This window comes from Phoca vitulina, unplaced genomic scaffold (genome assembly GCF_004348235.1).
Source record: "Phoca vitulina isolate PV1807 unplaced genomic scaffold, GSC_HSeal_1.0 scaffold1, whole genome shotgun sequence".
NCBI lineage: Eukaryota > Metazoa > Chordata > Mammalia > Carnivora > Phocidae > Phoca > Phoca vitulina.
The window spans coordinates 36,206,087-36,222,708 of NW_022589704.1; positions in this window are offsets into that span (position 1 = coordinate 36,206,087).

Here is a 16,622-nt window from a genome sequence, read left to right on the forward strand (position 1 = left end):
TGCAAAAGATTGAGGATGTTGTCCCCTTCTCACTCTTTACCACCAGTTAAATACATTGTATTCAAAATGGCCAAAGGCTGAAGGCCCTGAGATGGCCTCCTGAGGTCTCGCTACTCGGAGTGTAGTTGGCAGGTCTGTAGTGTAGGCATCACCTGATGCCTTTCAGAAATGCAGCCGCTAACTCAGAATCTGCATTTTAACAAGATGCCCAGGAATTCATATGCACAGTAAAGTTTGAGAAGCATGTTCTAAAGCATTTGTTCTTAAAATGTGGGCTACAGATCACCTTACTAGCACCACCTGGGTTGCTTCTTAAAAATTCCTGTTTTGCTCACCATCTGGATCCCATTTAGATCTCGTTAATCAGAATTTCAGAGGGTGATGCGTATGAATTTGCATTTTAAACAACTACTGCAGGTCCTTGACGCTCAGAATGTGGCCCAAAGACCAACAGGATCAGCATCACCTGGGAGCTTGTTAGAAATTCAGACTCTCAGGCCCTATCTGCAACCTGCTGAATTAGTACCTATATTTTAACAAATCCCCAGGTGATTTTCAGGCACATTAAACTATAAAAATTATTGCCTTGGGTGATTCTTATACATAATAAACTTTTAAAAATACTGCTTTAAAATATATATAATATTGTGGTAGGTGTTTCTAAACAACAACAATTTGTGATGTTCAGCCTCCTGTTCCTTTACATGGCAAAAAAAAAAAAAAAAAAAAGTGGACATCCAGGCCCATTCCTAACAATTGCAAGGCCGGGACAGACAATTGAAGCCCATATGTCATGTGTCTAAATATTTAAGAGTTTTCAATCAAGCTTAAACAACTGTAAAATAAAATATTCTCTGTTCTACTTAGAAAAAAATTATCTTTGTATTACCTGAAAGGCCAGGTTTTAGGATCTTTAGACTCCTTGGATTTCTGTGCTAGAATTTGGTAGAACAGAGAGAGTCCAGCCCAGCCTCTGATTTGCAGTCTGTTCCCTTTCTCCTGACCTCGCTCTACCCACACCCTGAGGCCTCAAGTATACTTTTGTGGACACCCCAGCTTCCAACTTGGCAACACATGGGCATAGCTAGACATGTGGACTCTGCCATCATGGTCTTTGCTCAGGAGAACAGACCAAGGAAAGAGGCATGTGCATACCCTGGAAGTGGGCACAAGGCAGAGGAGAGGACATGTACTTTGGGTGGCATGTGCCCTCTGCAAAGCTCTTTTTAGAACAGAGCCTGCTATGGGACCCGGGTGAGGGCTCTTCTTCCTTTGGTCTAAGGGTGGTACTACTGGCAATACTAGATGCTAGCGATATTCTGAACATACCCTATCATAAGGCCATGTAGAATCTGGCTAAGAGCATGGAATCTAAAGTTATGCCTATCTAGTTTCATATCTTAGATCCATCACTTATCTTCCATGTGACCTTTAGCAAGTTATTACCCATCGTTTCTGTTGTCAGTAAATGAAGGTAATGAATGATAACACCTCGTAGGATTACTGTGAGGAAAAAAATATGCATTTAAAGCAATTAGCACAATGCCTAAAACTTAGAAACGCTCAATAAATGCCAGGTGTTATCATTATAGATTATTACTTTCCCAACATATTTACTTAGGCAGGACCTAAACACTGACAAAAGCATTTTAATATATATAAATCACCATTTGTGATAATTCATATTTTAAATAAAGGAGGCAGTTTTGTTCATAAGTAATGGGGCATCAGGAAACTTAGGTAGAAAAGAAACCTCATTTCCTTTAAAAGGACAATAATTCTAGTGGTTGGTGAAAATGGTCAATTGAGGCAACAGGCTAGTGCCAAGAAAAGCAATAGAAGGGGGAGAAAGACAAACTGAGTTAATCAGTGGGACAGAAAAGAGGGGAGGAGCCCAATTCTGGAGATGAGGCTAAGATGGAAGCTAAAAGGAACTGGGAGGAAGTATTGGGAAGAAGGTACCAGGGAATCCAAGGAAGAAGGAACTGGAGAATTTCAAGAAGGTGGTAGAAGACTGCACTGTGCTGCAGAGAGGTTAAGCACAATGAGGAATGAAAAACTCTTCAACTTTGCAGGAAGGCAATAACTGGTCATATTGCCTCCAACTGCGCAGTTGAGTTGTAGGGATTGGTTCTGGAGCAAAGAGGAGTTACACAGTGTTAATTTCTCTTTCAAGAAGCCTAACTCTAAAAGAAGAGGGAAAGACAAAGATAAATGGCATATTCAAGGGAGTAGAGGGTCAGGGGAAGGTAATTGGGTGTGTTTTACCTGTTTTTACATGTTGGAGAATAAAGCCCTCATCTTACACATTCATTGAAAGCCCACTACTTATATCAAATATGATGCTAGTAAATACTGGAACAAATTTGAAAGATGAAAGATTCAGAAGGAAGGGACAAGAAAAAGAAGGTATAAATGGTACAGCCGTATCCCAGAGAAACAGATTCTGACCCTTCTATTGGTAAAAATTATGGGACTTAGATTACTTGTATTTTCTCTGTAAAGGATAAAGAAGGTCATCTGCTGAGGGTGAGGAGGGTGGGAATGGAGCAAGGGACAAGCGATCATCTATAGAACATAGGCATAAAAAAGTGAAATAAACCTAACAGGTAAATATGCATTTTGGACTTGGTTATCTAGGTACGGTTGGGTAGGCAGGCCTTTTTATGGCATAGATTTTATAGATAATTGCCTCATATTTCCACTGTCTGGGTAGATACTACTTATGGATTTTAGATGTTTCCCTAGAGCTATGAACTGTCACCATAGTTCATGCCTTACAATAGAAACTAAACAAGGCTTTTTGGAAAGAGAGAAGAAATGTTTTGCATCAAACTTCATGACGTGCTGTGCTGCTAATGCGTTTTGAATTCCACACTCCAAAACATCTGGCAAGGCTCCCATGATTCATACATCCATTGAGAGCTTGGAGTTCCAAGTTTAGTTAAATAAATTGTTAAGAATGTGTTTTTATTATATAAACTTGAACTCCAAATAAGTCCAAATACTCTTGGAAATTTCAAACATGAATCCCATAAATAGTTCTAGATTTTGACTGTAAGGATCTTAAGGGCTAAATAATCATTTAGCAATGACTTCAGTGCAAATAACATATCATTGAATTGTTGCTTTGCCTTTAACCACTGTGTACATTGTTTGCTTACTAGAAATTTCAGTGATCAAAAACTGATATTTAGCATGGCTATTTCTGCCCTACAAGGAAATATGCATACACTCAAAATATTTTGCTGTGTTTTGAGTAAATTTTAAACCTTGAAACTGTTGGCATCATGCCTAGAGTAATTGTTTCCTGGTGAAACATTTTCCATAACAATAATTAAATTTGAATTTATGGAAGTGTTAAGGACATTTTACATTAAAATGATAATTAACTACAAGGAAGCTAATTTTAAATTTACTCTTGATGCTCTAATTTATACATTATTTTGAATTCATTTCTTCCGTACCTAAAGCAGCTCTTAAACTTTAATATGCACAAAAATCCCCTTGAAGATCTTGATAAAAATGCAGATTCAGATTCAGTGGGCCCGGGGTGGGACCCGAGATTCTGCATTTCTAACACTTTCCCTGTGATGCTGCTGGTCTGCAGACCACACTTTGAGTAGCAAGGATCTAGTGTCTTTCAGAAGGTGCAAACTCCAGATAGTTCAGGGAATGCTTTTGAGTCTACCCTCTAGCCAAATAAAATAATAAGGGAAAAGCGATTCTATAGTTTAGAATTGTTCTGATCAGAAAATTTTGTTGATTTGAATACTTTTTTTCTGAAAATGGTAAATTCAGGTAAGCTTTATTGAGCCTCAAACTCTCATGTTTTACTATTACTTACTGCATTTGTAGTAATCAGAAACCTGAGCTATATATGCTGATAAGAAAGTGGCTCTTTGATTAGGGCACTCAGAGTGAAATGAATCCAACATAATGTCTAAGACAATGCACATTATTTCTTTCCATCACAGAAGTGGAAAGGCATTCTATGAATCACTAGGAATTTTTCTGAGAACAATTTCTCAGCAACTTATCAAAATGATATTTATAGTCTAGCCTCATGCCCTTGCATGATGTGGCCCCTACCTGACCCTCCAACTTCAGCCATTCCTCTTCCCCCAGGGGAGTGACACCAGACTTCTTTCAGTTTCTATAGGGTGCCTGGATCCTTTGCAAACTTACTGTCTCCTTTGCCTTGCACACTTTGGCACTCTCTCTTCACCCCAAATCCCAACATCCAATTAACTTCTGCTTGTATTACTCATACATATACATACTATACAAACATATACTTCCTACATATCCTATATTATACATCTCAGCTCAAAAGACTCATACAAGTCAATAGTAAAAAAGCAAACAATCTGATTGAAAAATGGGCAGAGGATCTGGATAGACACTTTTCCAAAGAAGACATAGATGGCCAAGTGGTATATGAAAGATGCTCAAAATCATTAATTGTCAGGAAAATGCAAGTCACAATGAGAGCACCTCACCCCTCTTAGAATGGCTGTTATCAAAAAGACAATAGACAATTGATGCAGAAAAAGCATTTGACAAAGTACAGCATCCTTTCTTGATTAAAACTCTTCAGAGTATGGGGATAGAGGGTACATACCTCAATATCATAAAACCCACAGCAAATATCATTCTCAATGGGGAAAAACTGAGAGCGTTTCCCCTAAGGTCAGGAACACGGCAGGGATGTCCACCATCAGCACTGCTATTCAACATAGTACTAGAAGTCCTAGCCACAATCAGACAACAAAAAGAAAGAAAAGGCATCTGAATCAGCAGAGAAGAAGTCAAACTCTCGCTCTTTGCAGATGATATGATACTTTATGTGGAAAACCCAAAGACTCCACCCCAAAACTGCTAGAACTCATACAGGAATTCAGTCAAGTGGCAGGATATAAAATCAATGCACAGAAGTCAGTGGCATTCTTATACACCAACAAGACAGAAGAAAGAGAAAGTAAGGAGTCGATCCCATTTACAATTGCATCCAAAGCCGTAAGATACCTAGGAATAAATCTAAGCAAAGAGGCAAAGAATCTGTACTCAGAAAACTATAAAATACTCATGAAAGAAATTGAGGAAGACACAAAGAAATGGAAAAACGCTCCATGCTCATGGATTGGAAGAACAAATGTTGTGAAGGTGTCAATGCTACCTAGAGCAATCTACACATTTAATGCAATCCCTATCAAAATACCATCCACTTTTTTCAAAGAAATGGAACAAATAATCCTAAAATTGGTATGGAACCAGAAAAGACCCCGAATAGCCAGAGGAATGTTGAAAAAGAAAATCAAAGCTGGTGGAATCACAATTCTTGACTTCAAGCTCTATTACAAAGCTGTAATTATCAAGACAGTATGGTACTGCACAAAAACAGACACATAGATCAATGGAACAGAATAGAGAGCCCAGAAATGGACCCTCAGCTCTATGGTCAACTAATTTTCCACAAAGCGGGAAAGAATATCCAGTGGAAAAAAGACAGTCTCTTCAACAAATGGTGTTGGGAAAATTGGACAGCCACATGCAGAAGAATGAAACTGGACCATTTCCTTACACCACACACAAAAATAGACTCAAAATGGATGAAAGACCTAAATGTGACACAGGAGTCCATCAAAATCCTAGAGGAGAACACAGGCAGCAACCTCTCTGACCTCAGCCACAGCAACTTCTTTCTAAACACATCGCCAAAGGCAAGGGAAGCAAGGGCAAAAATGAATTATTGGGACTTCATCAAGATAAAAAGCTTTTGCATAGCAAAGGAAAAAGTCAACAAAACCAAAAGACAACTGACAATGGGAGAAGATATTTGCAAATGACATATCAGATAAAGGGCCAGTATTCAAAATCTTTATAGATTATCAAACTCAACACCCAAAGAACAACTAATCCAGTCAAGAAATGGGCAGAAGACATGAACAGACATTTCTGTAAAGAAGGCATCCAAATGACCAACAGACGCATGAAAAAGTGCTCAACATCACTAGGCATCAGGGAAATCCAAATCAAAACCTCAATGAGCTACCACCTCACACCAGTCAGAATGGCTAAATTAACAAGGCAGGAAACTACAGATGTTGGCAAGGATGTGGAGAAAGGGGAACACTCCTACGCTGTTGGTGGGAATGCAAGCTGGTGCAGCCACTCTGGAAAACAGTATGGAAGTTCCTCAAAAAGTTGAAAATAGAGCTACCATATGACCCAGCAATTGCACTCCTGGGTATTTACCCAAAGGTACAAATGTAGTGATCCAAAGGGGTACATGCACCCCAATGTTTATAGCAGCAATGTCCACAATAGCCAAACTATGGAAAGAGCCTAGATGTCCATCAACAGATGAATGGATAAAGAAGAAGTGGTATATATATACAATGGATTATTATGCAGCCATCAAAAAAATGAAATCTTGCCATTTGCAATGACGTGGATGGAACTAGAGGGTATTATGCTAAGCGAAGTAAGTCAATCAGAGAAAGACAAGTACCATATGATCTCACTGATATGAGGAATTCTTAATCTCAGGAAACAAACTGAGGGTTGCTGGAGTGGTAGGGGTTGGAAGGGATGGGGTGGCTGGGTGATAGACATTGGGGAGGGTATGTGAGCGCTGTGAATTGTGTAAGACTGATGAATCACAGACCTGTACCTCTGAAACAAATAATACATTATATGTTAAAAAAAAAAAGAAGAAGAAGAAGAAGATAGCAAGAAGGGAAGAATGAAGGGGGGGAAATCGGAGGGGGAGACGAACCAGGAGAGACTATGGACTCTGAGAAACAAACTGAGGGTTTTAGAGGGGAGGGGGTGGGGGGATGGGTTAGCCCACTGATGGGTATTAAGGAGGGCACGTATTGAATGGAGCACTGGATGTTATATGCAAACAATGAATCATGGAACACTACATCAAAAACTAATGATGTAATGAATGGTGACTAACATAACATAATAAAATAAAATTAGACAATAGATAATAAATGCTGGCAAGGATGTGGAGAAAAGGAAAGCCTTTGCACTGTTGATGGGAATGTAAAATGGTGCAGCTACCATGGAAACCAGTGTGAAAGGAAATTCCTCAAAAAATTAAAAATAGAACTACCATATGATCCACCCCAGGTATTTATCTAAAGAAAATGAAAACACTAACTTGAAAAGATATATGTACCCTCATGTTAATTGCAGTATTATTTAAAATAGCCAAGATATGGAAACAACCTAAGTGTCCATTGATGGATGAACAGATAAAGAAAAAGTAGTATGTGTGTGTGTATATATATATAATGAAATATTATTGAGCCATAAAAAGGAATAAAATCTTGTCCTTTTTGACAACATGGATTGACCTTGAGGACATTATACTAAGTGAAATAAGTCAGATAGAGAAAGACAAATACCTTATGATCTCACTTATGTGTTGAATCTAAAAACAAACAAAAACAAAAACTGAGGTCCTAGGTATAAAGAACAAATTAATAGTTGTCAGAGGCAGGAGGTAAGGGTAGAAGAAATAGGTGAAGAGGGTCAAAAGGTACAAATTTGCAAGAACAAAATGAATTAGGCATTGGGGTGTCATGTACAGCATGGTGATTACAGTTAATAATACTGTATTGTGTACTTGAAAGTTGTTAGGAGAGTAGATCTTAAAAGTTCTTGTCATGACTTCCAGGGAAGATGGTGGAGTAGGAGGATCCTAAGCTCACCATGTCCCACAGATCCACCTAGATAATACACACATCAGTGTAAATAATCCAGAAAATGACCTGAAGACTGACAGAACAGACTCTCCACAGCTAAACAGAGAGAAGAAGTCACAATTTAAAATGGTAGGAGCACAGAGATGTGCATGGGAACCAAACTGACACGAGACTGTCTGCGAAGGGGAAGGATGGTGCCAGCATGGAGAGGGGAGAGGAGCAGATCCCACCCCAGGCATGGGTCACCCACACTAGGAAGACAAATCCCCATAATATGTGGCTTTGAAAACCAAAGCAGCTTAAATTTGATAGGAAACTGAGTCCCCATGCTTAAAGAGCTAGCATAACAAACAACCCCTCGGAGATACAGCACAGAAGCAGCAGTTTGGAAACTGCCTGGAGGATACAGGAGGGAGATTTATTTACTAATCTCAGAACATATGCTGGAGGGGCAGGGATCTTTAGGATACTTCTCCAAGAACAAAAGAGCTGGAAGTTACCATTTCCCTCCCCCACCTCCCAGCCTAGATACATAGACACCTGTGTAAACCAGCATGAATATTCTCCACCTAGCTTGCTAACAGCCTGCTCTGCTCTCCCCCAACACACACACTCTCCTGCCACTGGCCCCCTCCAACCCACCCTCAGCAGCTCTCCAAAGCTGCTCAGGGCTCCTCCCACAACAGACCTCAAACCTGCTTAACATCCCGTTCCCCCACCTGACCTTCTCCTGCAGACCCATTCCATACAACATGCCTTCAGCAGGAGTCCATTCAGTGGTGCCACAAGCCTGGCATTGTGCAAGCAGCCCCAACAGGGGCCAGCACCACTCCAAAGTGACTCTTGCCCTGGGAAGAGGGGGAGAAACCACACACACTAGTTTAACTGCTGCCCCAGTAGTGGGCTGGGAGCAGACATCTGGTCTGACTGTGGGCCCCATCCACCAACAAAAGCCTCTCAGAATGACAGAGGAAGAGGATCCTGCAGTTCAGTGCTACTGCAGCTCTGGCAAACACTGGTCTGACCCAACTCAGGCCCAAAGTGGCCCCGGACTGGCCCATTAACATAGGGACCAACCTTGCCCAAAATAGGCAAAGAGAGCCATTGCAGATGACTGGATTGAAGGCAAACATGGTTCAGCCACAACAGTAGGATGCACACACACATAGGATGCACCCTTGAAGTGCCAGGTTCTGGTGAACAGGGGATACTGCCCTACAGGACACTATAAGACCTCTTCTTCATAAGGCCTCTACTTTCAAGAACAGGAGACATAGGTGATCTTCCTAACACAGAAACAGACACATAGAGTTAGAAAAAATGAGGAGACAGAGGAATATGCCTCAAATGAAGAAATAGGACAAAATCACACCAAAAGACCTAAACAAAACAGAGGTAAGTAATATGCCTGATAGAGAATTTAAAGTAATGGTCATAAATATACTTACTGGATATGAGAAAAGAGTGGGGGATCTCAGTGACACCCCCAACAAAGAGATAGAAAACAAAAAAGAACCAATCAGAGATGAAGAATTCAGTAACTAAAGTTAAATATACACTAGAGGGAATAAGTAGTTGACTAAAGGAAGCAGAAGAGTGAATCAGAGACCTGGAGGACAAAGTAATGGAAAGCAACTAAACTGAACAGGAGAAAGAAAAAAGAATAAAAAGGTGAGAATAGATTATGGGAATTCAGCAACACCAATCAAGCATAGCAACATTCACATTATATAAATCCCAGAAGAACAGAGAGAAAAGGGGGCAGAAGATTTATTTGAAAAAATAATAACTGAAAATTTCTCAAATCTGGGGAAGGAAAGAGAAATCCAGATCCAGGAGGCACAGAAGGGCCCCAACAAAATCAACCGAAGAGGGGCACCTGGGTGGCTCAGTTGGTTAAGCGACTGCCTTCAGCTCAGGTCATGATCCTGGAGTCCCGGGATCGAGTCCCGCATCAGGCTCCCTGCTCGGCAGGGAGTCTGCTTCTCCTTCTGACCCTCCTCCCTCTCATGCTCTTTGTCTCTCATTCTCTCTCTCTCAAATAAATAAATAAAATCTTTAAAAAAAAAAAATCAACCGAAGAAGATCCACAACAAGACACACATTAATTAAAATGGCAAAAAGTAGTGATAAAGAGAATTTTAAAAGCAGCAAGAGAGAAGAAAACAGTAATATACAAGAGAAACCCCATAAGACCATCAGTTGATTTTTCAGCAGAAATTTTGCAGGCCAGAAGGGAGTGATAGGATATATTCAAAATTCTGAAAGGAAAAACCTGCATCCAAAAATACTGTATCTAGCAAGCCTATCAGAAAAGAATGAGAGATAGTTTCCTAGACAAACAAAAGTTAAAGGAATTCATCACCACTAAACCAGCCCTAAAAGAAATGTTTAAGGGGATTCTTTGAATGGAAAGACCAGAAGTAGGAGTAAGAAAAGTAGGAACCACAAAAGCAGTAAAATTAAGTATATCTATAAAAATCAGTGAAGGGATTCACAAAATAAAAGGATGTAATGTGTGACACCATATTCCTAAAACCATGGTGGGGACAGGAGTAAAGAATGGGTACAAACTTAAATGACCATCAACTTATTATAGACTGCTATATGTATAAGACATTATATATAAACCTAATGGTAGCTACAAATCAAAAACTAGTAATAGATATGCCAAAAATAAGGAGAAAGGAATCCAAGTATATCACTAATAAAGCCAGCAAACTACAAGAGGAACAGAGAAGAACTACAAAAACAATTATAAAACAAGTAACAAAATGGCATTGAGTACACACCTATCAATAATTACTTTGAATGAAAATGGACTAAATAATCAAAAGACATAGGGTGACAGAATGGATAAAAAAGCAACACCCATCTATAGGCTGCCTACAGGAGACTCATTTCAGACCTAAAGACACATGCAGATTTAAAGTGAAGGGATAGGGGCGCCTGGGTGGCTCAGTTGGTTAAGCGACTGCCTTCGGCTCAGGTCATGATCCTGGAGTCCCAGGATCGAGTCCCGCATCGGGCTCCCTGCTCGGCAGGGAGTCTGCTTCTCCCTCTGCCCTCTTCCCTCTCATGCTCTCTGTCTCTCATTCTCTCTCTCTCAAATAAATAAATAAAAATCTTTAAAAAAAAAATAAAATAAAATAAAGTGAAGGGATAGAAAAACATGTATCATGCAAATGGAAGTGAAGAGAGAGCTGGGGTAGCAATACTTCTATCAGACAAAATAGACTTTAAAACAAAGACTCTAACAAGAGACAATGAAGGATACTACATAATCACAAAGGGAACAATCCATCAAGAAGACATAACAATTGTAAATATTTATGAACCCAACATGGGAGCAGCCAAATACATAAAGCATCTATTAACAAATATAAAGGAAGTAATCAATTGTAATACAATAATGGTAGGGGACTTTAACACCCCACTTACAGCAGTGGATAGATCATCCAAAAAGAAAATCAACAAGAAAATACTGGTTTTGAATGACACACTGGACCAGATGGATCTAACAGATATATTCAGAACATTCCATCCTAAAAGAGCAGAATACGCATTCTTTTTAGGGGCACCTGGAACATTATCCAGAATAGATCACATATTAGGCCATAAAACAAATCTCAACAAAATAAAAAAGACTGAAGACATATCATGTATCTTGACCACAACACTCTGAAACTAGAAATCAACCACAAGGAAAAAATCTGGAAAGAACACAAATACATTAAGGTTAAAAAACATGCTATTAAACAATGAATGGGTCAACAAAAAATCAGAGGAAATCAAAAAATACATGGAGACAAATGAAAATGAAAACACTATGGTCCAAAACCTTTGGGATGCAGCAAAAGCTGTTCTAAGATAGAAGTTTAGAGCAATACAGGCCTACTTGAAGAAGCAAGAAAAATCTCAAGTAACCTAACCTTATTTTTTTAAATAAGTTTTCACTTTATTAGATTTTATTTATTTATTTGTCAGAGAAAGAGAGCACAAGCAGGGAGAGTAGCAGGCAAGAGGGAGAAGGAGGCTCCTCACTGAGCAGGGAGCCTGATGCAGGACTTGATCCCAGGACCCTGGGATCTTGAACTGAGCTGAAGGCAGAGGCTTAACTAACTGAGCCATCCAGGTGTCCCAAACAACCTAACCTTATACCTAAAGGAGCTAGGAAAAGAACAAGAAACAAAACTTAAAACAAGTAGAAGGAAGGAAATAATAAAGATTACAGCAGAAATAAACAAAATAGAAACTAAAACAACAACAACAACAAACAATAGAACATATCAATGAAACCAGGAGCCGGTTCTTTGAAAAGATCAACAAAATTGATAAACCTTTAGTCAGACTCAACAAAGAGAGAGAGAGCTCAAACAAAATAACTAATGAAAGAGGAGATATAATAATGAACATCACAGAAATACAAAGGATTATAAAAGAATATTATGAAAAATTGTATGCCAACAAATTGGACAACATAGAACAAATGGATAAATTCCTAGAAACATACAACCTCCCAAAACTGAATCAGAAAGAAATAAAAAATTTGAACAGACCAATTTAGTAGAGTGGCAGGATACAAAGTCAATGTACAGAAATCTGTTGCATGTCTATACACTAATAACGAACTAGCAGAAAGAGAAATTAAGAAAACAATACCAGTTATAGTTGCACCAAAAATAATAAAATACCTAGGAGTAAACTTAACCAAGGAGGTGAGAGACTTGTACTCTGAAAACTATAAAACACTGATAGAGGAAACTGAAGATAAAACAAACAAATGGAAAGATACTCCATGCTCATGGACTGGGAGGAAAAATATTGTTGAAATATCCATACTACCCAAAGCAGTCTGCAGAATTAATGCAATCCCTATCAAAATACCAACAGCATTTTTCAGAACTAGAACAAACAATCCTAACATCTGTATGGAACCATGAAAGACTCCGAATAGCCAAAGCAGTCTTGAAAAAGAAAAGCAAACCTGGAGGCATCACCATCCCAGACTTCAAGTTATATTACAAATCTATAGTAATCAAAACAGTATGGTACTGGCACAAAAATAGACCCATAGATCCATGGAACAGAATAGAGAGCCCAGAAATAAATCCACCACTATATTGTCAATTAATCTTCGACAAAGCAGGAAAGAATATCCAATGGGAAAAAGTCTCTTCAACAAATGGTGTTGGGAAAATTGGATAGCAACACGCAAAAGAATGAAACTGGGCCATTTTCTTACACCAAACACAAAACTAAATTCAAAATGGATTAAAGACCAAATGTGAGACCTGAAACCATAGAAATCCTATAAGAAAGCTCAGTCAGTAATTTCTCTGACATTGGTCTTAGCAACATTTTTCTAGATATGTCTCCTGAGGCAAGGGAAATAAAAGCAAAACTAAACTACCAGGACTATATCAAAATAAAAAGCTTTTACACAGAAAAGGAAACAAGCAACAAAACTAAAAGACAGTGGGAGATGTTTGCAAATGATATATGTGATAAGTGGTTAGTATCTGAAATATATAAAGAACTTCTACAATACCAAAAAAAGCCAAATCCAATTAAAAAATGGGCAGAAGATATGAACAGACATTTCTCCAAACAAGACATGCAGATGGCCAACGGACACATGAAAAGATGCTCAACAGCACTAATCATCAGGGAAACACAAACCAAAACCACAGTGAGATATTTCCTCACACCTCTCAGAATTGTTAAAATGAAAAACACAAGAAACAAGACTTGGTGAGAATCTGGAGAAAAAGGAAACATTATGCACTGTTGGTGGGAATGTAAACTGGTGCAGCTACTGTGGAAAACAGTATGGAGGTTCCTCAAAAAATTAAAAACTATTACCATATTATCCAGTAATTGCTCTCCTGGATATTTACCCAGAGAATACAGAAACACTAATTCAAATTGATAGGTGCACCCCTATATTTATTACAGCAGTATTTACAATAGCTGAGATATGGAAGAAACCCAAATGTCCATGGATAGGTGAATGGAAAAAGAAGAAGTGGTATACACACACACACACACGCACACACACACACACACACACACACACACAATGGAATATTAGTTGGCCATAAAAAAGAATGAAATCTTGCCATTTGTATAACATAGATGGATCTAGAGGGCATAAAGCTAAATGAAATAAGTCAATCTGAGAACAACAAATGCCATATGATTTCACTCATATTTAGAATTTATGAAACAAGACAAATGAACAAAGGAAAAAAGAGTCGACAAAAAACAGACATTTGATATAGGGAAGAAACTGGTGATTCTCAGAGGAGAGGTAGGAGGGAAGATGGGTGAAAGAGGTAAAGGGGATTAAGAGCACACTTATTATGATGAGCATTGAGTAATGTATTGAATTGTTGAATCACTATATCATACACCTGAAACTAATGTAACACTGTTCGTTAATTATACTGGAATTTAAAAAGTAAATTACAAAAATATACACAAAAAAGTTCTCATCACAAGAAGAACAATTTTATAACTATGTATGATGGATGTTAACTAGACTCACTGTGGTGATCATTTCACAATAGGTACAAATACCACATCATTATGTTGTACACCGGGAAGTAATATAATGTTGTATGTCAACTGTACCTCAAAAAAAATAGATTCTCTCCAAAGGGTTCCCTGAGACCCCAGCCGATGGTAGATTCTTTCCAGCATCTTGTGCCTTTGTCCAAATCAGTTAACATAATTAGCAATTATACATTTATTTCTTCCCTCGATTATGTAATGTCCCCCATTATACTAAAAGCTCCATACATACAGGGACTGGGTTTGTTTTGTTCCTTCCTGGCACATAACCCCGTTCTGTCAGACTAAACAGTTGAGGAAGGAAAGCCTGATTATTTTCTTTTACTGATACTTGTGTTTTGCACTTGTATGGAATCTACACACAGGCATTTATAAAGCTCTAAGGATGGTCAAGGAAGGGTTTTAACCCAGTTGGTATTCTCACGACTGTAAGATGGTTAATAATGTAATAGGATTCTAGAATGAAAGGGCTAAAATGTATCTAAGTTTATAGAAGGCAAATCTGATGAAGAGTGTGGCTGACTTGCTCACCATGGCTCAACTAGTTAGTGTCCAAGGGAGACTGGCACTTAGACCCCCGGGCCCACAAACCTGTGATCATTCCCAGAGCGCATGTATATTTATATCACAGAGGAAACGTTTGTACATGTAAGCAGAAAGGACATTTTATCCAGCTTCGGGTCTCACTGAATGTTGAAGTATACAACCATGAACTACACAATATGAGTAATATCCATAGTATAAGGTGGGTTTAGGCTATCAAAATAAGACATCAGCATTTTCCCAAATTTAGGTCTTTAAAAAAAATCTTCCCAGGTTAATGCCACTTAAATATATTGAATCCCATCAATCTAGGACACCTATAAATTTATATGTATTGTGAGCAGCCAAAATTAGTTATGAACTTCTTTATATATTTTTGATGCCTGGATTATATATCTTATGGGTTAAGAGTTCCTTTTAAATTGTTAGTTCCTAAGGGCAAAGGGGATCATATCTACAATTCCTTCTGTAATTTCACACATTATATAAATTCTTCACTGACTTTGGCAACAGCAAAATGAGGATCAAAATGTATAACTTTACCCAAGAGTAAAATTCATTCATTTGTCCCATCTTTTCTTCTCAAAGAGATCTCTAAATTTGAAATTTATATTTCATACCAATTATTTAATTCATGACTCGCTTTAGTGTTCTCACAAACTCTATCTCTCCAATATAAACTAAACTAAGAAATCATGCAGGAAAGCCTATGAGTATCAGTGGTTAATCCTGATAATAAATATTCAGAAGGCTCAGAGATGCAGATAACACATGAGTTTCATGTATGAAAAGCCTTTAAGGAATTTGCCAACGTTTCATATGTCACTCCATGACAACCTAATATTAATGAATACATGTCTTGAAGGGGAATTCTGAATTAAGTGATTCTTTTTTTATTAATTTCTCAAACTGCTTTGGCCTAGTGAACCGTGGGCTTTGACTACAGAAGGTAGGGAGCATGGGCTCTGGCCCAAATGCTGTCAAAAGTAAGAAATGGCTCCGACAGACATCAATCTGTTCCTGTTCACAGGGCTGCCTCTTCCCCGCCTTCTCCTTCCAGTTATTAAGCCACAGTGTCAGTCATGGACCCGTTCCTCTTTCTCTTTTTATTAATGATTTAACATGGATATGTCATTACTGCTCTATACATCTTTATGCAGATGGCACGACTGTGCATTTTAATGGCAAATCTGTTTCTCACTTAACTACTGAACTGCAAAAAGACTTTGGCAGACTGGTTCCAGGAAAACAAACTGGTTTTAAAAGCAGCAAAAACTAAAACAATGGTTTTTGGCTCTACTGCTCATCGGAGCTTGAATAGTGATTACTTTAACAGCCAGAATGATTTGAGAAAATGGCTTATTAGAGGAAATTTTAAACTATTAGGTCGAATTTGAGTATAATGTATTGTTTTCTGAAAAGTTAGGGGACTGGACTGTGGAAAGAATAGAAAGAATTTCCTTGGCTTTAAGTTAGAGCGTTTTTTAAACGATATGTAGTATTTCTCATTTACTAATTAATACCAGTGGTGATTTTTTGTTATGCAGTTTTTAAAGACCAACCATAAAAATTAAGTTGGTCTTAAAAATCTTAGTGTTTAATGTATATATTTAACAAATATAAACTCTATCTGCTAAAATAATTTCTAAGACTGGAAAGCCCCTGGAACAAATATAAATTGGGGCCAATTTTGGTTATATAAGTCATAATTCATGTTCTTATCTATAGAAAATGATTTTTAAATACTATGCTTTGAAAAAAAAAACACCCATAACTGTGTAC